This window comes from Meleagris gallopavo, chromosome 15, assembly GCF_905368555.1.
Source record: "Meleagris gallopavo chromosome 15, MGAL_WU_HG_1.1, whole genome shotgun sequence".
Classification (NCBI taxonomy): Eukaryota; Metazoa; Chordata; class Aves; order Galliformes; family Phasianidae; genus Meleagris; species Meleagris gallopavo.
This window is the reverse complement of record NC_139418.1, coordinates 2,994,979-3,017,742: the sequence shown is the minus strand read 5'-3', so window position 1 is coordinate 3,017,742 and position 22,764 is coordinate 2,994,979. Positions and strand designations below refer to the sequence as shown.

General features: G+C 38.5%; 1 protein-coding gene across 1 annotated transcript in view; it reads left to right on the top strand.

Moving 5' to 3' along the window:
* Window positions 1-12,093: 12,093 nt before the first annotated feature.
* LOC100539369 (ran-binding protein 17) overlaps window positions 12,094-22,764 on the top strand; it is a 128,042-nt gene continuing 117,371 nt past the window's right edge. Inside the window, exons 1-2 of the mRNA XM_085236427.1 lie at window positions 12,094-13,967; window positions 15,829-15,934. The gene's annotated coding sequence lies outside the window, so the exon portion shown is untranslated. The remainder of the gene's footprint in view (window positions 13,968-15,828; window positions 15,935-22,764) is intronic.

The following is a 22,764-nucleotide window of genomic DNA, read 5'->3' as shown; positions in this document are numbered from 1 at the left end:
AATAAAAAAATAAAAGGCAATTGAGGAAGTAGGGAAGATCTGTATTTATTGCTGAACTGTACTTTTTGGTTTTAAGTGCAAAATAATTAGCCTGCCAGGTACACACACAGTCCAGTTGTAGCTGTGAAGGGAGCATTGTTGATTATGTCATAACTTTTCTTAGGTTGATTACTCAAGACCTTCAGCAAAACATCATGAAATAGCAGCTTCCTTCCTTGGCACCTCTTTGAAGGACATACTGGTGCTTGCATGCTCTCTTTTAAAAGAGGTGAGGCTCTTTACAATTAAACTTAAGTTCATAGCATCCTGATTGTCGCAGCATGAATCACTACTATTTTCTCAATTGGGGTTTATGTGAGACCCAGTTAAGCTCAAGACCTAAAAATGTTCAATGGCAAAAATGTCCATCTCCCTTCCTCCACGTCTCACTTGCTCTGCATTTCTCACCTCCCCATTTGGCACAAAGGGTGAACCGTCTAATTCTGAGCAATGTTTGAGTGTCTTCCCTTTGTTCCTTTTTATTTTCTCAGCTTCGTGTAGTTTAAACCGTGATCAAAGCAGGAATTTGCACTTTGTTGTTTTTTTTTTTTTTTAATCAATTAAAGCTTTCCATAGCAGTGGAAGTGGCACCATGAGGAACCATTCTACTTGAGCTCAGTCAACTCAGTGCTTTTGAGAGGAGCTCATTGTTGAAGTGTTACCCAGCTCCAGTTCTTTAACTCCTTTTGGAGTGCTGATTTGGTCAGTTTTTCTGAGAATCCAGTGAGTTGGATGTTGACGTTTGGACACTGGATTTCATGCTATGGATTTAAATGCAGGTGCTGTAATGGTATGTCAGTAGGTAATGGTAATGGGGACTTTTTAGCAAAGGATGTGATACTCAAGGCTCAGACAACCGATTAATGTACTGCTGTAAAAAGCAAGGTAAATTGTCTTGGTTTAAATTTCTTTCACAGTTTGTTTGTAGGCAGATTAGTGTATTTTACCTCATTTTTTTGCAATAGATTTAATAGGTGCACGTGATCAGCTACCAGCACTCATCTGAGGGGCAGTTTTTTAATACATATAACAGTGTGTGAGTCCTTACTTCTAAAGGGGTGTGCTATGCTAATGGAGAAATCATATGCCATTTAAAAGAGAAATCAGATATTTTTGCAAGAATGCGCCATCTTCTTGGATATAGTAAATATCATTTCGCATGGAAACAGTATTTGTTTATGGGAATGTCAATGGTTTACGGGCTGGTTCGGCCCGGTTCTGTGACTAGAAGGGCGGAGGGATCCGCGGATCCGCGCCCCCAGAAAAAAAGAAAATAGGGACCCCGAAATAATTGAAAACAGTGGCAACAATCTGAGGTAAAACAAAGTAATTTACTAAATATGGTATCAACAGAATTTTATAAGGAGAGAGAATGTGAAATTGATGGTGGATCGGCCTTACCACAACGCTGAGATGAGAAGCGCAGGCAGAGAAGCGCAGGCAGAGAAGCGCAAGCGAAGCAGTGCAGGCAAAGAAGAGAGAATCAGGTGACCTTGCCGGGAGTTCTATCTCCTCGCTGACCGCAAAGCCCCCTGGGGAAATGTAGCTCTTCTTCTCCTCTGGACAGGCACCCGGAACTTGAGCATCAGCAGTCAAACCCCCAGTGCATTGCATGATGTTATGATTGGAATACTGATAATGAAAAATCATGAAACCATGACATTCCACCCCTTATTCCACATCACTACATCATGCTTAATATATACAAACAAAATATAAACACACGCACAAGGAATTACTGACTGCACTCCCTCAACATCAAGTTCCCTTGCGGTACACATTGAACATCCCCGTTTTCCTGCATCACCCACCAAGTGGACCCAGGTCCCTGGGCAAAAACAGTTCCACGAAGAGGTTTGTCCTTCTCAGAGGCTGGAATAACCCAAACTGCCTTTCCCAACATATTCTTTACATGTACAACAGGGACTTTATCTCCCTCTACGGTATGTAGGGAGCTGGACTGGGTTGGACCACCACGATTGATAGATCCTCTGGTATTGACTAACCAGGTGGCTTCTGCCAAATGCTTCTCCTAGTGCTTAAATGTACTGCCTCCCATTGCTTTCAGCATAGTTTTTAACAACCCATTGTATCGTTCAATCTTACCTGAGGCTGGTGCATGGTAGGGAATATGGTAAATCCACTCAATGCCATGACCTTTAGCCCAGGTATCTACAAGAGAATTTTTAAAATGAGTCCCATTATCTGACTCAATTCTTTCTGGGGTACCATGTCGCCACAGGACTTGTGTCTCAAGACCTAATATGGTATTTCGGGCGGTAGCATGGGGTACTGCATAGGTTTCAAGCCACCCAGTTGTTGCCTCCACCATGGTGAGCACATAACGCTTACCATTACGAGATCGTGGCAAGGTGATATAATCAACCTGCCATGCCTCCCCATATTTGTACTTTTGCCATCGCCCTTCCTAGCTTCTTTCAAGTTCAGCTGGTCTGCAGGTGGTTTTGTAGCCTCTGACATGTGAAGAGGTTTGTCAGAGTGACATCATGTGCAGCTATTGGGACAGAAGTGTATGAAAACTATAATTGGCATCTCTATAATGCCAAGTTTAGTATAGGAAGCTGATTTTAGAAATATTTATTGGCACCTGTAGTGCATTGAAAAATACACTCAGATAATAATTAAAAATCATTAAAATAATTGCAGCATGCAAGAGCCTAGAAGTTAGGAGAGGAGTGGCAGCAAAATGGTTGATATCAAAGCCAAGTGAGTTTCATGTCAGTACTGATTTCATGCAGTAGTTGTTGCAGAGTTAACAAGGCATCTAATGACAGTTAATTTTGATTCCTGTTATCTTTGTTTTGTTGATCACCTTGAGAGATGAGACTTGGAATCCAAGTAAGCAGCAGATGATTATGATACAAAGTTGCTGCATTTATTGTACAGTTTTTTAAACAAAATGTGTCCTTACAGTGTTAAGGAACCACATCAGTGACTGGGGAATTTGAGGTTTGTTTTTGATGCCTTTGTATTGTGCTTGTAATTTTGAAGCAGTAACTTTCTTTAAGATAAAATATTAAATTTTCATTATTACAGTCAGAAATAAATAAAAATGTGTTCTTGCTGTGTGTTCAGTGTAGATTTCTGAATCCCAAGAGCTTGTTTTGCTTAACAAGTACCTTTTTATTCTGACATTACAGATGTATTATATTTTCATTGTTACTGCAACAGAGACAGCTGTATTTATACAGATACTGCAAATAGCTGAATTCAGATTACATTCAGACTGTTCATTTTATTATTATTATTATTTTTAATGTGAGGTTTTCTAGATGTAGCAAAGGAGTAATGTGAGTATATTAAGTGAAATTGTGTTGTTTAGCAGGTTGGACAGTCATAGGCATTGAACTGAAAAATCACCAGTTGCTGACATAATCCTTTAATCCTTTCCCATATGATGTATATGATAGGTGCTCCACGCTGTCTGGAGTAACCACAAAGCATGAAACCTTACAGTTTAATTTTTGCAATGAGCATTAACAGTATTTTAGCAGGCTTTATCACTCACATGCCCTGTCTTATCTGTAAGTACTTTAAATTTTTATTTCACTGGGCTTTTAACAATTGTTTATAAGGCTTAAAGCTTTAGCTTCATGTGAATGATGTACCTCAGGTGGTAATAGTGATTTTTTTTTCCCCTTGTCTTTAAGGATAACTTTTTTTTTTTTTTTTTCCTCTTAGTATGTGTTCTCTTGCTGTGAACTTTGAAGTTTCTTTTCAAAATTGTTTTTAAAACATGTTTTATGCAGGTCACCTGACAAGATGTTTTTTTGGCAAAACCTTTAACCCTTTGTGATCAATGGCAACGAAGTCTAGCAGCGCATCTGCTGAAACTTGTACTAAATTGTCTTAATTTGGATTCCATTGGAAACTCAGCTGATAAATCTGCAGATGACCTACACACTGTGCAGATTCCAGGAAGCTGGAGAAGAAGTAAGAAAGGATCAGAGTTGCTAGCAATTGTAAGCATTCTATACCCACTGTATTGTGTAACTTCTTTTGTCACAATACTTGTAGATAGAGAATATTTTCTACGTGTAGTTTTCTTGCTGATGAGTTATTAGGAAATGTTTTGCTATTTGTGTCACGCTTTTCCTATTATTACTTTTACAGACAAATATTGAGTGTGGTCTGTAACGTAGGTATTCACAGTAAATCAGATGGACTAAACACTGAACACTATTCTCATCCCTCAGATAAGAACACCTTGAAGAGGTACAGCACTTGTAGCATGTCTAATTTATTTCCTCTTCTTCCTGCTGAGAAAATCATGTATTAAATGTGGTTGTTTGCACTAGAATATGAATTCATTAATGAAGGCAGCAGGAGTGTTACGTTACATTCTGGTTTTTAGACTCTAAAGCTTTGACTTCATAAAATTGCACAGTACAGATGGCACTACAGTATGGATACATCCAAGCTAGCTCATTACCTTGGGTAATGAAGGCAGTTTAGCACTAGCAACAGGGAGCTCTTTGTGGGCTAATTTGTCTTTCTTCCTGCCAAATTAACCTGTTTGGAAGTCTGCTTTACTTCTAACAAAGCTTCTACATTGTCTCCCTTAACAAAGATTGGAGGTTTTAATGTGGTTTACTTAAAACCACAGACTAAGCTGTGTTGGAAGGGACCTACAGGAATCATCCAGTCTGACTCCTGGCTTCACACAGGATCACCCACATCCTGTGTCTGAGAGTGGCGTCCAGATGCTTCTTGGGCTCCAGCAGCTTGGGGTTGTGCCCACTGCCCCGGGCAGCCTGTGCTGTGCCCACCACCTCTGGTGCAGACCCTTCCTGTAACCCCGACCAACACATCTCCATGCCATTTCTGGAGTGCAAACAGCAGAGCTCAGTGCTGCCCTCAGCTCCCTGTGAGGAGCTGCAGCTGCTGTGAGGGCTGCCCTCAGTCTGCTTTGCTCTGGGCAGAAAAAACAAGGGATCTCAGCCACTCTTCCTGCATCTTGCCTGCCAGCTTTTCCCCATCTTTGCTGCCCTACTTGGTGTAACATGACACTGTAGCGTTTGATACTACTTTTGATTTCAACTGTATTATTCTTCATCCATTTCCATTCCTTTTAACTTAATGTACTGTAAGCTTTTATCACAGCATGAGGCATATTGGATATGTGTGGCAAGCAGGGAAATAATGATGAAAGGCTGAATTTGTTCAAGTGACTGTAATTGGCTAAGAGACTTTTCCAAGATTATACTTCAGATACTTTAAATTTTACATTGAAGGATCTCCCTTTTCCTCATTCAGTGCAAACAGTGTGTAAGCATATTAACTTTTATTTTTTGCCTGTAAATATATAGTGCTTATAAACAGAACAACTTCAAATGTTACTTCTTTTGTGGGACTGCATAATGGTGAATTATCAGTGATCTTCTTTCTACGCTGTTTTTACTTCTTTGTGAAAGAAAGCAGTGCTGTAGTTTGCTTGGTATGCTTCCATGGTGACTTGGTAATTCAGTCTTTAAAGTTTTCTTTTCTGTGAGGCTACGAAAATATATGCTTGCAGACTCTAGGGTAGTCTGTGGGCCTTTAGTTGAAGACTTGCCTTTGCTTACATATGCCTCAAACTAATCCTTATTGTCTGGTGCCTGTTGTAGTGTTCTGCTGTAGCAACCCAAAGACATCACAGTTACCTACATCTGGTGCAGAACAGCTTTCTGCAGGCATCTGGGAGTGTTCTGCATCATGTGCAATTTCAGGGAAATATTCTTTGAGCTGTAGGACAGATGCAGTACAGAGAGAATGGTGTTTTATGTGATATTGTGCAATGAATATTCACAGTATTTTTGTGAATAATAGAAATGATTCTGTTAAAGATTCTTAGTTATTGCTGGCAGAAAATAATAAAACCTACTTATCTTCTCCTTTAGTCTTCCTGGAGCCAGAGACCTTGGACCTGTTTTTTGATTTGTATCATTGCCTTCCACCAATGTTGTCTCAGTTAGTAAGTGACACAGTGATTTACACTAAAATAATGAGAATAGTTTTTTGTTTTTTTTTACATTTTTACTTTGTTCAGATGACACTGTTTCATTCTGTGCATTAACATATAAGTTATGAGTCCCACAGGTACTGATTCAGTGCCCAGTCACAATGTCTTCTTTAAACTTTGGCCTTTAGTTCTCATTTCTAAATTTGAAAGTGTTTGAAACCCCTGAATTTCAGCAGGCTCTGCTATGTAGAAAGCATCCACCTAATTATTTTGATGAAGTTGTAACGTAAAAGATAATTTTAAAACTGAGCCATAATTGTCTGCAGGGATCTTCTGGACATTGCTGAAAGAATAATCTTCAGGTACTGAATGTGCTACAGACACAGTAGATTCATTTGATTCAAGGAATAAGATAATATTATTCTGAAAAAAAAAAATATATATATATATTATTCTTACATTTATTTTGTTCTTTATGTGCTCTCCTGCTTAGTTCAGTTTGCTTCTACAAGGGGATCTTTATTTAATAATCCAGAAGGTGCCAGGTATCTTGGTAATCTAATCAAAGGAGCGAAACAAACACTCGAAAATCCACAGGTATCTGTCTATTTGTGATTCTGTTTATTTGAAATGCTGAAACAGCTGTGGGCTTGTTTTTGCCTGTCACATTTGTCATTAATTTACTGTATCTATCAAAAGCACTTTCAGCCTGCCATCTGTTTGCTTTGATTTACTATTCAAAATAAAGCAGAAATGCTGTGCAAATGAAATTGTCACCTCATCAGCCACAGTGCTTATATAAATTCTACTAGATTAAACTTTTAACTTTTTAAAAACTTGCTTCTTTGAATTTAGGGTTTATCTGATCCCAGTAATAACTACGAATTCTGTTGGTTCTTGGCTCAGCAGATGACAAACTATCAACTAGGAGAGTTGTGGCAGATTACCCAGAAGTTATCCAGCTCATAGCAAATTATACTATCACTGGCCTGCAGGTAGGAAAGTATACTGAAGTTTTCTGTTCTGTTCTACTCTTGAAAGACAAAGAAGTAGATCCTGATTTGCTTTGTTGGTGTAGGTGTTTTTTGAGGATGTGGTGAGACTTGACTTGACTTGACATAGAAATGTATTATTAACAGTGCAGCTTCTAAAATCACATAGAAATATACTATTAGCGATGTTGCTTCTAAAATCTTTGCAACTGGTTCCCATTATTCTTACAGAGTTCTGTAATGGGACTGGGTTTAAAGGAGAAATAGATGACTGAAATAGGACCTAGACATTAATCCTCCAGCTCTAGTCCTTACCCTTTAAAAAAAAAAAAAAAAAAGGCAAACTAGACCCTCTGTCCAGCTCTAAAATGCCTGAACCTGTGCTTCCTTTTGAACTTAGTGCCTACACTGACTAGATTCTTGAAGCTCTGGTTTTGCATCTTTGTGTCTCTAAATTTTTGTGCACGTACATAAATAAATGTGTACATGTATGTGTACAGTTGCCTATATGCTAAGCTGCTAAGTTGGATTCAGAAACTGGGCAAAATAGTGTCTAAATTTATGAGGGGTCCCTGCATGCCTGAGAAAGACAGAGAGGAAAGACCTGATCCTGAAAGACAGGATCAAGATTCTCACACTATTTAAAAATCTTACAGATTTTTTGGGTGTGCCCACTGTTTGAGTAATACTGTGATTGTTATTTTACTGTTTCCCTTGGAAACTTTCTCTGGTCTTCAGAATAGTAGTGGAAGATAACACCCAGGTGTAGGATACTGCTCCTGTAGGCCAGAGTGTCTGTGGGCAGCACTGCAGTAACTGTGAGCGTGGTCTATGGTGTGTTCCATAACATCTCAATTCTGACAGGGTCCTTCAGTATTTAGGTGAGTGAATAAAACTGCTCAAAATAAAAGCATTGTATTTCACAAGTAAAATCTCACGCTGGAGTGCTTTAACAGAAGTATGTTTTGGTTTCCTATAGCACTGGGAGTTTGCTCCAAATAGCGTTCACTATTTGCTAACTCTGTGGCAAAGAATGGTGGCATCTGTACCTTTTGTGAGAACAGCAGAACCCCACCTCTTAGATACTTATGCACCTGAGATAACAAAAGCTTATATTACTTCCAGACTGGAGTGTGTTCCTGTAGTAGTAAGGTAAACTTACAAGTGCAACTGTTGGAACTGTAACACAGAATGCTTAATTTTCAGTTGTATCAGTGTATTACGTTTTGGTTATGTTTAAAACTGTGATTCTGATTACCAGGGCAATATCTTACTTGATTGATACTATTTGCTCTGCTTATTAAATCCAGGTCAAAATCAAAGGTTGATTCTAGCTCTAATTCCTCTTGCAGTCTCTTGTGTTCTTAAAAAAAACCTTTTTTTCCTTCTACCCACATTGCTCTGAAAGTAATGCCTCCTGTTTATTTCCATGGAAACTACAACAGAGAGCTGAAGAGCACATTAGCACTATTTGATAGAGAGAATTCTCAGTTAGTAAACGCTGTTTTGGAACCTGGTACCCACCATTAGCTCTGCATTTTTGCTAGCAGTAAACAAGAGCTGCATGCTGTGCTTGTAAAGATCTGCACCGGTGGAGGTGTCCCACTGTTTCACAGCTGCTATGATGGTGGTGTTGCTAGGAAAATGTTGCCTACACAGTCCATCTTTCATCAGTCCTAACAGACGCAAGTCAGAAGGCACCGAGTCTGGACTGTACAGTGGTTGTGGTAGGACTTCCCAGCCACGATTGGCAATGGGCTGTGGTCTTCAAACTGGTGTGGGGCTAGGTGTTATCATGTTGCAGGAGAAAGGTCATGATCTGCATGAGTCTGGAAGTTTGAGCCTTCCTCTTAGTCTGTGTCACTCTGCATCAGTCAGAATTGATGGTTTGCCCAGTTTCCAGCAAGTTCAGATGGATCACCCATTTCCTGATCCAAAGACCGTGCACGTCTCTTTACCTACTGGGGGTGTGTTTTGAATTTTTTCTTGAATGGGAAATTCATGTCTTGTCACCCTATGGGCTGCAGTTTTGGCACCGACTGGTAGTGACACCACATCTCATCACCGGTGGTGATGTGTGATCCAGGAAACTGTCACTTTCAGCCTCAGACTGGTTCAATAGTTTATGACAAATATACATGTGGTGGTCTTTCTGTTCATGTGTAGGGGTTGTGGGACCCTCCTGGTGCAAACTTGGCAACTTTCCAGTGTTGCCAACATTGCTTCCAGTGCATTGAAGCTGATGTTCAGCTCCCTACTCAGCTCCTTGGTTGCAGTCGGCCAATTTGTGAGGATGAGCTGGTTTACATGCTCTTCAGTTTGTGATGTGAACACGTCACAGTGATGGCTTGTCTTTGACATCGCTGTCACCACTGCTGAAACACACCTCCTCACTATGCTATATCCACTGTTTGGTCTCTGAAAATGTTCAACAAGCATTGCTGAATGTCAGTGGTGCCATTTTTTCCACTTGGAGGAACTCAGTCCCACACCTTTGCTTCGTATGAACTTCCATGATAGATACAATTGTGTCAGACTGCCCTTCTGCTGCTGCCATCTGTCACAGGCCAACAGAATAACGCAGAATATTGGTGGGAAGGTTTATCCTTTTCTGTCATCCCACCACCATCCACTTTTGACATTGTGAGCCAACATAATAAAATGTGAGGCATTACTTTTGGAGCGGCCCTTGTAAGTTAGGTATTACCTTTTCAGCAGTGACCTATTTATATGTGCTGCTTGATGAGTCACTTTGTAGTGCTGTGGGTTTTAGAGTGATGGAGGAAAGCAGCAAACTCCATACATAAGAAAGTCTAAGACAGCACAGTACAAGCTGGAGTGCCAAGATTGAAGTGGGCTGGCTAACAATTTCTTAGCTCAATTCTTTTTTTTTTTTTTAAATAGCTTAAGTGTGCCTTATAGTCCACACTATTATACAGTGAATAAAGAAAAAAAGTACATTCAGATTACTGAAAAGATTTAGTTTTTTCTGAGGGCTTTCATGGATGCCTGTTAGTGAGATACTGTGTCAGGCTGCAAGACTGTAGAATAAGCCACATCTGCTTTTCTTTCTCAGTTTTCTTTAGCTGAGATACATTTAGTCTGCTTGTGTGAGGAAGTACATTCAGCTTCACCATTGTTATCCTTTTGTCTCAACTTAGCCAAAATCTCACGCGTGCATCTCTTTTCATCTCATTTTTTAGTGGCTAAGCTGCTGTTGGTGTGACCTGCGTGAGGTACATCAAAGGTTCCTAATGACTCAGAGTTGTGTCCAAAGCTAGAAACGGGAAGAAGCAGCAGCTTGCTGTACATGCAGTTGGTTTTCTTGTGCCATGTCTCAGGCAGATTAAACTTCCTTGACATTTGAAGTCATATTTTCTGTTCTACTTTTCTGCACTCTGTATTATTCTTAAGACAGTCCTGGCACTGCTGTAACCTCCTGCAGCTCTAACTGTTGGATCTTTCTGACTTTGTCATACTTTCTTTTGTGATGAAGATCCTATGTTATGGCATTTCAATAGCAGTATCAAACATAGTCTTTGTTAGTAAATGTCTAGACAGTTCTTGAGTAACACGGGATATCTGGGAGCTGATCTATCAAGAATTCTGTTTGCTCCAAGGACATTAATTGGTATCTTTGTCAGTAGGTCTTGCTTTCTGGAGTGATAATTTTCCTTACAAGCCAGTATAGGTGATGATATCATCCTTCATTAAGGAGCCATCCCAGCTGGCCCTATGTTCAGAGAAGGATCCCCAGCTGTTTTATATCTTTCAAAATTTAGCTGTTAGCACTGGGCACCTTAATATGTCCACATGCAGAGGAAACCAGTCTGCATAAGCCATGTGGGCTCTAAGCCAAAGAGAAGATACCTCCATCCATACTGTGAGTAAACCTTTTAATACTGAGATGTATTTTATCTGGAAAGAAGTAATTTCCTACTGAAGTGTTCCACGGTCAGTGTGCTCACTGATTCGATAGCCTTTCTACCTAAAGTAGAGCCCAGCACCGAGACTTCAGCTTTCTTTGTTGTTTCTTTTGGGTTTTAAAGTTCAATATAGACTTATTTTCACAGCCTTCTTATCTGGTTGACTCCTGAGTTCTGTATTCACCTTGCAGTCATGCTTACATTCCTTCACATAAAAATATGATGCTTTATCTGTACCCACTGGAACACTTCCAAAGACTCTACAGATTGTTCATTGCCTGTGCTGCAGCAGATTAACTTGCTGATGAATAAACTTTTTCTACTGTGACTTGTGTAATAAGTACAGTTATATATACAGTTATAACTTACAGGAAGAGCTATTACTCCTTTTGTTACAGGTGTTTCTTGTAGCAGAACCCATAATAAACATTTATAAAGCAACTGCATGGAATTTTACTGAAACTTCTTGGCTTTGATATCATGGTCTTGTACTTAATTTGATGAATGTGCAAAATCCACTTCTGCTACGTATTCCATTCTTTTCCACAGTCATCCTGTGAGAAATATGCTGCTTGTTGTGCTATGTATTCAGGCATAGGCACAAAGGACCTCAGATTTTCAGGATTTACCTTTGCGTTCATGCTGCCAATCTCAATCTCCTATCTGCCTTGTAGTTCTTTGCATTTTAAGCTATGCATTAAGAAGATAGCACAAATAGAATATTGTTCTGGGGGGTGGGCAGGGGTATGTGTGTATTTAAAATGAGAGCTTACATCTGTCTGTTGCATACACCAGGTGCTATGGCTGTTACATACAGCTCAGCATTGCAGTGACAGTTGGGCAAGATCCGGATGGGAAAGCAAAGAAGGAGTTTTGGGGCAATGTGATTAAGTGGTTACTTTTTATTTCTGTTCTAGAGGTGGCCTGGAAGATCCACTGGATGATACAGCTACAGTTGTCAAGCAACTGGAGCAATTACACAGTTAGCAGGTGTGGATGTGAAAAGACCTGTACACTTCTTGGACAGTTGTTTGACCAAAATGCACAAAACTACTGAAAACTATTGCACTCTTCTAGTAGGAATCCATTAGAAATCAGAGTCCAGGAAGGTTAGTATTTACTTTAATGTTTAGATTCTTTTATGTGCCAGTATAAACATCCTTGCATATGAAAGATTTATGATTTTACAATGATCTTATGGCAGATGCCTCTCCATCTTTTCTGGAACTAAAAATTCATGTTCCAAGTGACCTTGCACCACATTTTCACTGGTTGTCTTTATGTTAAATAGATAGATGGACAGTTGATACCTTTAATATCTTGTTCCATCTTTAAAGTATAGGCATGAGAGCTCTAACAACTCCTTAAATTTCTGAAAATCAAGCTATCAGTGCCCCGGGTGCCCTAATGGGAGCCAGCTGCTATTTGAGCGTTTTCTGGAATTGAAGATCTTAACTTTTTTCTTCTTGCATTTATCCATCTGTAAAAACTAAACTTATGTTTAAAACTCTAGCTTACATTAAACAATTCTGTTAAGATAAATTACCAGACTACCAAGAAACTGAAGTTAATTGTTACTGCATAAGTTGTAAAAATCAGTAGCACTTCTAATGTATTTTTGGGTACCTGTTTCAGGGCTCTGTATCTCACTTCACTTATCTTTACAGCTACTGGCTCTTTCTTAATAAATTATCTTATAAGTGTTGCATCTTTACATGGATAAATGTAAAAATGTTTTGACAAGGTGAGACAGCTTACTGTGTTACACAGCTGTTTCTTTGCATGCTTTTAAATATTTATGATATATTTTGCTGTTCTTCCATTGACAATTCAAATATTTTGATTTCCTTCTATCTAGGAGCTATTTTTTCATTGATGCATATAAAACCTTTCACTTTCTCCTATGCACCCAACAACTTCTATGTGGGAGAACTTCCACTGACTGTCCTGATTTCATTGACTGGCTGCAGTCTGAATTTACACTGCATTACCCAAAAAGGGGGACCAGGGGGATGGAATGAGTTGGAATCTGTCAGTGTCGGTGCTCTGGGGACTGTGCCTTTATGCATTAGAAAATATTTGATGCAGTTTAAATTTTGTGTTTCTTTTGTGCAAGCAGAACATTTGTGTTCATGGAGAACAATAGCTGCTCCATCCCCTAGATATATGTAGTTAAATTTAGATGTTTAATGGCTTTTAATGTTGCAAAATAAGTTAATACCATATTAAGATCCCATTTTATTATACTGTCTTGCTCTCAGTATCAATAGTGATGTGGTCATGGTTTACTAAAACAATAATCCCCAAGAAATGGGTCATTAGCAGTAGTTAATGATTACTCGTGATCTATGGTAATGACTCATTTCTTTGGGATTATTGCTGTTATAAACCATAATTACAGATTATTACTGCAATAATTATTTTCTAAAAGAAAAGATGTTGTCTGCCTAGGTAGCTGCAAAAGCAAATGCATTTTAAGTACTGAGGGTCTAAAAGAGGGGAAGAAGTTAAAACCTTTTAGTTGTTGTTGAGGGAAGAGGGCTGTCACCAGAAAATTGCATCTCATCATGTAACTAAAAGCAAGCTGCTGCCATTTATAAGAGAATGTGGGTTTTTATTTTGAGAAAGATCATTGGCCAAAGTGATTGTTATGGTGTTTGAAGAGACCAGCATCACTTCATAGTTGCTTTTTGATACTATCTTCAAAGAGCTATTCTTTAGTAGCTGTTAATGCTGATTTAATTTGAGCTCTAAGTGTTCTCTTAGACACTTCAGCTGCTCAGTTAGTGATGGTGTTAATCTCTCCGTGTCTTAAATTGCAGTACAAACAGCTGTTAATCTATGATGTGTTTGAAGTTTTGCTTGGAAATGTTGTATTTTATGTTGGTTGTGGGACTGTGGTGTCAACTGCCTTTACAGATAATCATTATTTGGAAATGGATCAGCAAAAATGCATGAAGATGGTTTGGAGTTTTCATCACGTATCTCATCTCAAAAGCTGACACTCGTTCCTTGTCTCAAAATGTTTTGTGTTCCAGATCTTGTTGTGTATGTATTTCTGTGGTAATTTTAAAAAATAGAACTGAGATTTAAGGTAAACCCAAACTTGTCTTGAAATGGTCTGCATTATTCCAAATCTGGCATTACCTTTTAGTGTGTATTTGATCACCCCATCTTTGTTATGTCATGAGGTTCTTTGTGCTGCAGCGCTTAGATGTATAAATGCACTGTGCCATGGATCTGTGACTGAAGCACAGTTACTTATATTGAATTGTCATGTGATAAAACCATGTTCAGGTCGCAAGGATACTGGAACATCTCAGAACTGTTAATGGTTCCTCATTGAAGGAGCTTAGGAAGCAGAGCATTCATTGCTTTCTCACTTCTGGGTTTTCCAAAATAAAGCTGTGCTTAATGTGAGAAAATTGAGTAACATCTGATGTTGTGTGAATGGAGAGTAGTTTATCAGAGAATGTGAAACAAACTTGAAACAAAACCTCAGAGATTTTGACAGGTACTGTTCTTATAGCAATCCCCACTTGTACACAGAAATATTCAAAATAGAATGTTGGTTTAAGGCTGTGATGTGACCTCATTTGTTTATCTGTAATTTTTTGTTTATGTTAAACTTCAAAATATGTTCTGAAGACTTGATTAATCAGTGTGCTGTATTCACTCTTGTAAGCTATGCTGTCATCATTTGGTAAAATCCTAGTAATGACGGTAAGAAATCTAGCTAATGTAAATCTCAGACTTACTGAGAACCCTTATTTGTAACTTGATGCAACCTGCATGGAAACTGTTCCAATTTATTTGTCTCAGCTGTGTTGTTACTTTTCATTTTGTTGGAATTCATTACAAAGTACCTTTTGCCAGATGGAGTCTAAAAGTAGCTTTAGTGTTCTGTTGTCTCTGTGCATTTCAGTTGAGGAAGGAGTCTTTAGATGTCCTGAAATTTGTAAGATTTGTATGTTAGTTTTCCATTTGGATCTTAGCTTTGTCACTGCTTGCTGAGAGACGATACTGTTAGATGCTGGATTCAAAGCTTAAAAAACTGAAGCAGGAATCTGCTTGGCTTCTGTAGGTAGAAGTAGGTCAAAGATTATAAAAGTATGACACCCTAACTTGCCAGAGAGGTTAAAACAATCCAGACTTTGCAGTAGTGAGCGTCCAGCAGAACAGAGGCCCAAGTAATTTTTGGTTTGATGTTTGTAAACTTGGATTCCATACTTAGAAAGCTGGATTTCAGTGTTTGGCATCTTTATGGCGCATGCTAAATACAAAAACTGAAGGATCTGCGAGATTGGAAAGAATGATGGGGTAGTATGAAGGAGAGACTTCTGAAAGTATGAAGTGGTTTAGAAATTCTTTTCATTAAGAATACACTTGACTTAACAGAATAAAAATATTCTTTTGTACAAATGATTTTTCGCATTCAAAATAAGACTTCAGATATTAGTTGGACATTACAAGTAATTATTTTAAATAGAGCAAGGAAAGTAAGCAGACTAGAAAGTCTCAACTGTTTCCTGATGCTGTTAAGTAGATGCAGCTGCACCACAGTTGTATCCTGTGAAACAACTTGTAGCTGTGAAGATACTAGATTTAATTACATGCTCTATCTTGAGCAGGATGAATTTGTTTTTTGAGTTTGTATGTGATTTGTATTTTGAGTTGATTCTATGCTGTTTTGTATATAAATGCATCCAGTTTAGTAAGCTGTGGTAGTTTATGCGTCAATTCTCTTCACAATGTTGGTTGAGTTCTCTGGGTAGGTTTTAAGACTGAGAAGATGAGAAACTTAACCATTCTCTTGAGAGCATTCTATGGTCTGATACGTTAAGAAAGTTCTGATGCCTTATGGAAGTGTTTTGTACATAACAAACTGTTCTTTTCTTTTTAATGTTAGGACGTCTGGCATGGCTTGTCTGCTTTGTGGGTACTTTTGTGGGGAGAAGATTAATGCACACTGGCACTGATGAACATGATGCTGTGGGTGGAGAATTACCCTGTCGGTAAGTATTGCTTGATTTTATTTCTGATTTTGTGATGTTTTAGTATCACTAAACATTTGAACTCGACTGTCTTTGTCCATTGTTTGGATGGTGGGTGTTCCAAAATTGTATGAGTTTCTGTGGACTGCAACCATTTCAGTGAGTGTGATCTTTCCTCTGTCACCATCCTGAGTAGTGAAGGGCTCAGTGAGGCTATCATGTCAAAGTTCTGCTGCAGAGGAATGGAAGAAGCCTAAAGGCAAACATGTCTCTTGCCATATTCGGTGTTGAGATATGATCGGATAGCTACTGGATATTTTTGTTGTTATATTCCTATACAAGTATTAATTTTATTGATTATGAGCTGTGGTTACCATTTTCTGTGCTATTTCCTTTGTACTCATCAAGAGTCTTGCAAGTGAAGGAGTATAGAGGAGCTGCTAGCCAACCACGGAAAGCTTGGGTAACTTTTAGACTAGAACTAGGAATAAAAAGGCAGCTGTAGTTATAAAATGTGTGTGCTGCAGTCTCCATTATGCAAACTTTGAGGTTAAGGAGTATGCTAGGGAGTATTGCAAATCACATACATACTTTGTGGCAAATAGAAAGGATGTGACAAACGCTTGATCCTTGTTTACACCCGTTGTTACCTATGTTACACAGGAGCATATGGAAAAGGGGGTGCATCGTTGATCCTGATATTTACACCAGCTAGCTAACACACAAAAAAGGCATGCAGTCTATAATGGGATAAAAAGCTTTGCATTTTTTCCTGTTTCTTGCATTCCTTATCTACCCTGGAGCTGTATGGTGTCAGCAGTCTCCTACTATGTTTTTATTAATAATACAATGTTTTCATATATAGACTTACAAATGAAGTGGCCTGCTGACTGCTGATCTAGTTACTGTTTCAGTATTGGGAAAGAGTGAGAATAACTTTTTGAATCGTTACAGAACTAAGATTTCAAGGAACAGATCATAGAAGAACATGAAAATGTAATAAAGTAATATGAAAAAAAATTACTCTTAGCTGATTCAAGCTGTAGTTAATTCTTTGAAATCAGTCCTGATAAAGAGATGTGTACAATTTAAGAATTTAGATCAGAAAATACTGTACGGGTATTTTAAGAGGCAGTGCATCATATACTGCATATAAAAATTAATCTCTGAGTACAATAGCTTCAATTTTCAGGGATCCTGAGACAACTCTTATCTTGCACTTTCAATTTGCTTTTGTTACAGTGAGGAATTAATGATCTAAGAACAGAAAGTATTTTACAAATTTGCATATGCATCTGAGGAAAATTTCAAGTGACAAAGTAATTAGAAAAGCATTATGTTGATGTTTTATGTTTAATAGTGGTCAATTAGCATAATTAGCATCTAAGCAGAACAAAATCCTAGAAGATACTTAGGCAAACAAAAAATGGCTGATGGGTTCCTAAAGAAATTAGCTATGGTAATATCATTTGACTTGGAAGTCCATCCTGAAAACGTCTCTTCTTTTTTTGTTCCTAAAGGCTGTTTCAGCTGACGCCTTTGGTGGATGCCCAGTTAGCACAGGCTAGTAATGAAAAAGTAGAACTGGCAATTCTGTGGTTCTTGGGTCAGTTTTGCAAAACGTATGTGGGGAAGCAGCCTCAGCACACCTCAAAGGTAACGTCTGCTCTAAAGAGTGACGTGAAAATAGAACAGGCCTGTGCAGAAATGGACCTGACAGCATACCTTGAGGCACGTAAGCTGTGGGGCTTAGCGTATGGTCGGTTGGATAGGTGTGTAATTTACTGATGTGGTGTCAGCGTGCTCTTAAGTTTAAGCATGCAAGGAGTTAATATTTTAACAGCTATGTTCATTAAACAATTTTAGGTTACTTTGCATTTCAATTTTTTATTTCAAACATTTAGCTGGGTTCTGCTATATTGTGTTATATTTCACAGCTGGGTACACAAGATTTATTCTTTTAATAGTTCTTTTCTTTTGACAGTTACTCATTTACGTGGTTTCCACTGTATTTCTCTCATTACTTAGCTTTTCTGCATTTTAAGTACGAGAGAGGGAAAAGTAAGATGCATTTTTGAAGAAGCAGCAGTTAATTCACCTTAACTGTAGGGGACAGTCATAATATAGATGTTATAAAGAGAATGTCAGTGAGATGAGATCAATTGATCTTGGGAAAGACTGAGAGTTCTGTTGGGAGCCCCAAGCAAATCTTTAGCAAGAATTGTGACAGTGACTGAGATCTGATTTTACTGCTGTAGTGCTGTATCCTTTTTGGTGATTGGTACCAATCTCAAGAATCCCTTTATCCCTTTGGGTTTGAACTGTACTTCAGCTTCGTGGTATAGTTCCTTACTTAAAATTAAAAATGGTTTTACACTATACTGAATTGCCTTCTCATGAAAATGATGTGTTCCTTTCAATTCTCAAAGCTGGTTTGTTATTTTTAAATATGGCACGATTCTGTAGTGCTAAGAAAAGGTACACAGCACGTTTTTACTGGTATTTCCACTAGCAGAACTCCTACCGATGGCAATTCAAAGGCAAGGTGGCTGTATTTGGTGTTAATCTGATCTCTGATTCCCAGATTATTTTGTCTCTTTGTCTGGTTTCCATCAGGTTTGAGAATTTTGATTTTATGGTTTTCTATTCTGATTGATTGGGCTCTCACTGTGTGAAGTCCAGTCAGTACAGTGCAGTGTGCTGTAACACTGTTGGGAGGTTGACTGCCTAAGCTCCTTGTCCTTCACTGGGGAAGGCTGAAAGCATTTCAGCGTGGGTAAAGCAGTGCACAGCTGGAACTCCCTTCTCAGGAGATAAAATGCAGAAGTTGTACATTTTCCAGCCACCCTTGAGTTCAGTGCCTCTGAATTTATCTGGCTCAGCAATGTGTTTTGAATAACCATAAGACGAGCTCTGTGATTGCATTCAGTGTGCAAGGTTAAATGGTTTGTTATCGAGTAAAGTGCTGCCTAATGTTTCCATTTGATTTATTGAAGAGCAATTAGATCAGAAAGAATTAGCTTTTACCCAAAGGGCTCAGTGTAAAACTGTAGGTTGAATTCAAGAGAAGATTGTGGTGGTGGTGGTGATGGTAGTATTTTTTTCTCCTCTCAGTAAGTGGGCATGAATCAAACTGTTACTGTATCAGATTCCACGTTCTGCTTTTGGTTATGACTTGTGCGTTGTCAGTGACCAGCCCAGGAAAGTGGAAGGTTTGCCTGGGTGCAAAACCCTTCAAGGGCTGTTTCTAAATTCTAGACCTTGAGCAAGTCTAGTCCATTACAAATGCATTTTCAAGATGTCCATTTTTAATGGTTTGCTTACAGTATGTACCAGCATAATTTAGTTTGCAGTCGGATTACACTAATTACGCTTCCTTTTTTCTTTCCTTGTTTTTGTTTTGCTCTCATAGGCTGGATATAACAGCCTCCCATTTGCATCGATAGAATTCTGTGCTCCGTATCCCATTACTTTACCTGATCTTACAGTGAGAACTGTGTAAATGCTTCTGAGCTCCCACTTGTGTTTTTTTTCCATTTTCAATTCTTAATAAAGTGATTGCATACATTTTGCAATTCAGAGAAACCAGAAGGCAGCACTTGTATGATGATTCTTCTGTTCTGTCCTGCTGTAGCAGTAAGTATAGCAGCAGATGGCATTCTACCCTCACAGTTGTAAATCCCATGGTGCAGTGTGTTGCTGGCAGGTATTTACAAATAAACAATAAAAAGGTTTGCACTTGGTAGCAGAAATATCAGGCATGTATCAAGTGACTAACTTAATACATACTTATATAAATATTCAAGACTGCTTGAATGGATTTATTTACAGAATGTGTAATGGAAATTTTGCATGCTTCAGCCATGTTGAAGTAATCTCTAGGAATATTTCACCAGTTAATCATACACTTGCATGCAGAAAATGGTTACAGAAGGCAGAATAGTTGAACAAAATTGTGGAGCGCATTGTATATTAATTTTATTCATTAATTGACTCGTTTTTACATCTGTGCATACTATAAAAAACAAGCCCATTATAGAAGAACTTTGGCTCAGTAAATAAGTGCATTCTTAGTAAATAGTCCACCAGGGTTGGCTGTCTAAGGAAAAATAGGAAACTTGGAAATCTCTTCTGTGATACTGTGATATACTTCAAGTACCTTTGTGTTTCCAGTACAAAAATAATACATCAAAATGCTATCTTCTGAATTAAATAGAGCAGTGAATGAATAAATATATTATTATATTCCTGTTAAAAACTACACTGGGTTCTTTGGTATTGTATAGCTCTATCAAGTTTCGTCTGTTCTGTTTTCTTCTGAGCTGTGATAGGTGGAAATCTTCATATCAACACTCACTCTGTGTTTCTCTGCAAGAAGCAAGTGCCACTTACAATACATGTGGGGCTTGATGCAACAGAGTATCAGGAAGGTGGCACAGAAGGCTGCCTGCTAATCCGAGAGGTGAGGAGGTAGTGGGAAGGGTTTGTAACCTTCCCCAGCATAGTTCAAACCACGTCTGTTCCCAGCTCCCTCCTGGGGATTGGCTGTGTTGGCAGCTGACAGCATGGGACAGAGGGCTCTGTCTCTTAGTGGCAGTGTGAAGTTGTCAAGAGGAAATCAAACTGTAATTTGCTGGAAACATTTTGTTAGTAAATACTTCGTAAGAAGTTCAGCTTAGCTAAGTTAGTTAATAACGTTTCTGAACTGGAGAAAAGTTTAGTATATATATGTGTATTGAAGTAAAGTTCTTGTTGTTAGTTCCTTTGCACATTCAGGTTTGGGGTGAATGGTGAAATAAATGGTACTTAGCTGGTAAAAAAAAAAAAGAAAAAAAAAAGAGAGAAGTGATTGAAAACAAATATTATTTAGATTATGAGAGTGGTTCTGTAGAAGAGAAACAAATTGCATTTAAAATGTTCTGGCATTGCATAGGCTATAGAATTAGGATATAGAACTGTACATTATGTTACTTTCACTGTTTTTTCATTCTAGCAGAATAAGAATTGCATCTTCCACAGTCGTGTACTTGCCATGTGTGCTTTGTACAGCATGTGGCGCTATTTATCTAGGTTTGTTCCTTCGTTGCCATTCTTCAAACACAGAGGTCAAAGCTGGAAGGATTCTCATGTCAGATGAGGGTAGCGTGGTGAAAATGACATCAGTAATTGGCAAGTATTTTAGACTGAGCTGTGCTCTTTGGCAGAGCCTCACTGAAGGTTATTGCTGGAGCTCTGTTCTCAGCTTTTATAGGCAGAGCCATTTTTAGACCCACAATCAGAACAGTTATGCTTAGAAGGTTGTGTTTTTTGTATGAAAAATCAGTTGTTGGTATTGCTCTAAGTAACTCAAAACTTAACAGTTAAAATGCCTTTGGGTAAAAACTCCTTTACTCCACCGTAAGGCAGTTCATGGTTTTGTGTTCTGCTCTTTCTAAGCCAGCAGTAGCCCTAGTATGTTTAGAGTATTCTGCAGGTATTTTTGGTATGTTCTGGATGGCAGTAGTTTGAGAGAGACCTCCTGCAGTGCAGATCACTGGCAGTAGGGTGTTCTGCTAAGCCATGCTTTTCCTTTGCTCTAGCTTTAAATAAAAGTGGGAGAGACACAAGTGGGAGAGGAGAAAGTAGGAGTTATAATCCAGGTAATTTTGTTTCTGGGTAATAGCCTCATGTAAAAATGAAGAGAGATAGCTGGCATCTTTGTCAGGTGCAATGTATGACATCCAATTTCTTTGTCACACTAGGACAAGCGAGAGTGAACAATTGCATAAAAGTTTTGGATTCTTGTTTCACAAGAAGTCTTCACATGTACAGGTTGAAGCATGACAGTAGAGTGGGGTGTGGAGGATGCAAATGGAACATCTTACTGTATCCTGCACTTTTTTTTATTTATGTGGTGAATATGAAGATGTTACTTTATTAGCATTTAGGATTGCATCTGTTTGTGTTTTTAAAGCTTTTAAATTACGGGCTTGACATGTGAGGTAGATCTGCATTATGATTAAAAAAAATATCTGGAGGGTCTAAAATTTAGACTGCAGCGTGTTAAGAGGGGAGGAAAAATATCATTTCCTTGCTCTGTTATTTGCAGTAGCTGAAAGCAAAAAACACATGTAACCAAGTATCATCTAAACACAGAACAGGGGTTTGTCTTCTAATGCATAACGTGGGTACTTGTGTTCTGTTGACTCACGTTAGTTTGATATTTCTTGGGTGTATGTATATTTGATTACTTTGCCTGCAGACACAGAAGCATGACCTAGCAAAAAAAAGAAAAAAAAATGCAAGCCACAACAAACAGAAACAAACCAAGCCCACAGCTATGAGGATCTGACTGCTTTCACTCTGTGCAGGTTGAGACTCAGAGATCTGTGGGAATCCCTCTGACATCAGCGGGGATCTTTGCAAGCGAAGGCGTTGATTGATTGTGGTGCATCTCATAAAACATCCTGTGTCCTGGTGTCTTTGTGATTAATCATATCTTAACACTTATGAATGATTATTCTTTTCTGAGCTGTAAAATATATATGCTGTTTTATTTCATTACAGTGAGGTGAAGATCACAGCACTGACAGATGGTGGAAATTAGCAGGCAGTTTTGAAATTGTTCTGTGCACTAGAAATTAGATCTCATTTTAATTCAGCTTTTCCAAACTAGTAAATGAGGTTAATGCCATACATATTCAGCTGATATGGATGAAGAAATTGATATAAAGTAGATCAACATAGCTACAGGGCTACTTTAATTTATAGGTAAAGAGGCAGTGATAAATGGAAGTAATGTAGTAGTGGTCACTAAACTCCTCAGCCATCAGGGATTCAATAGCGTTAGCTGCTCATTAAAGGCTTGGTCG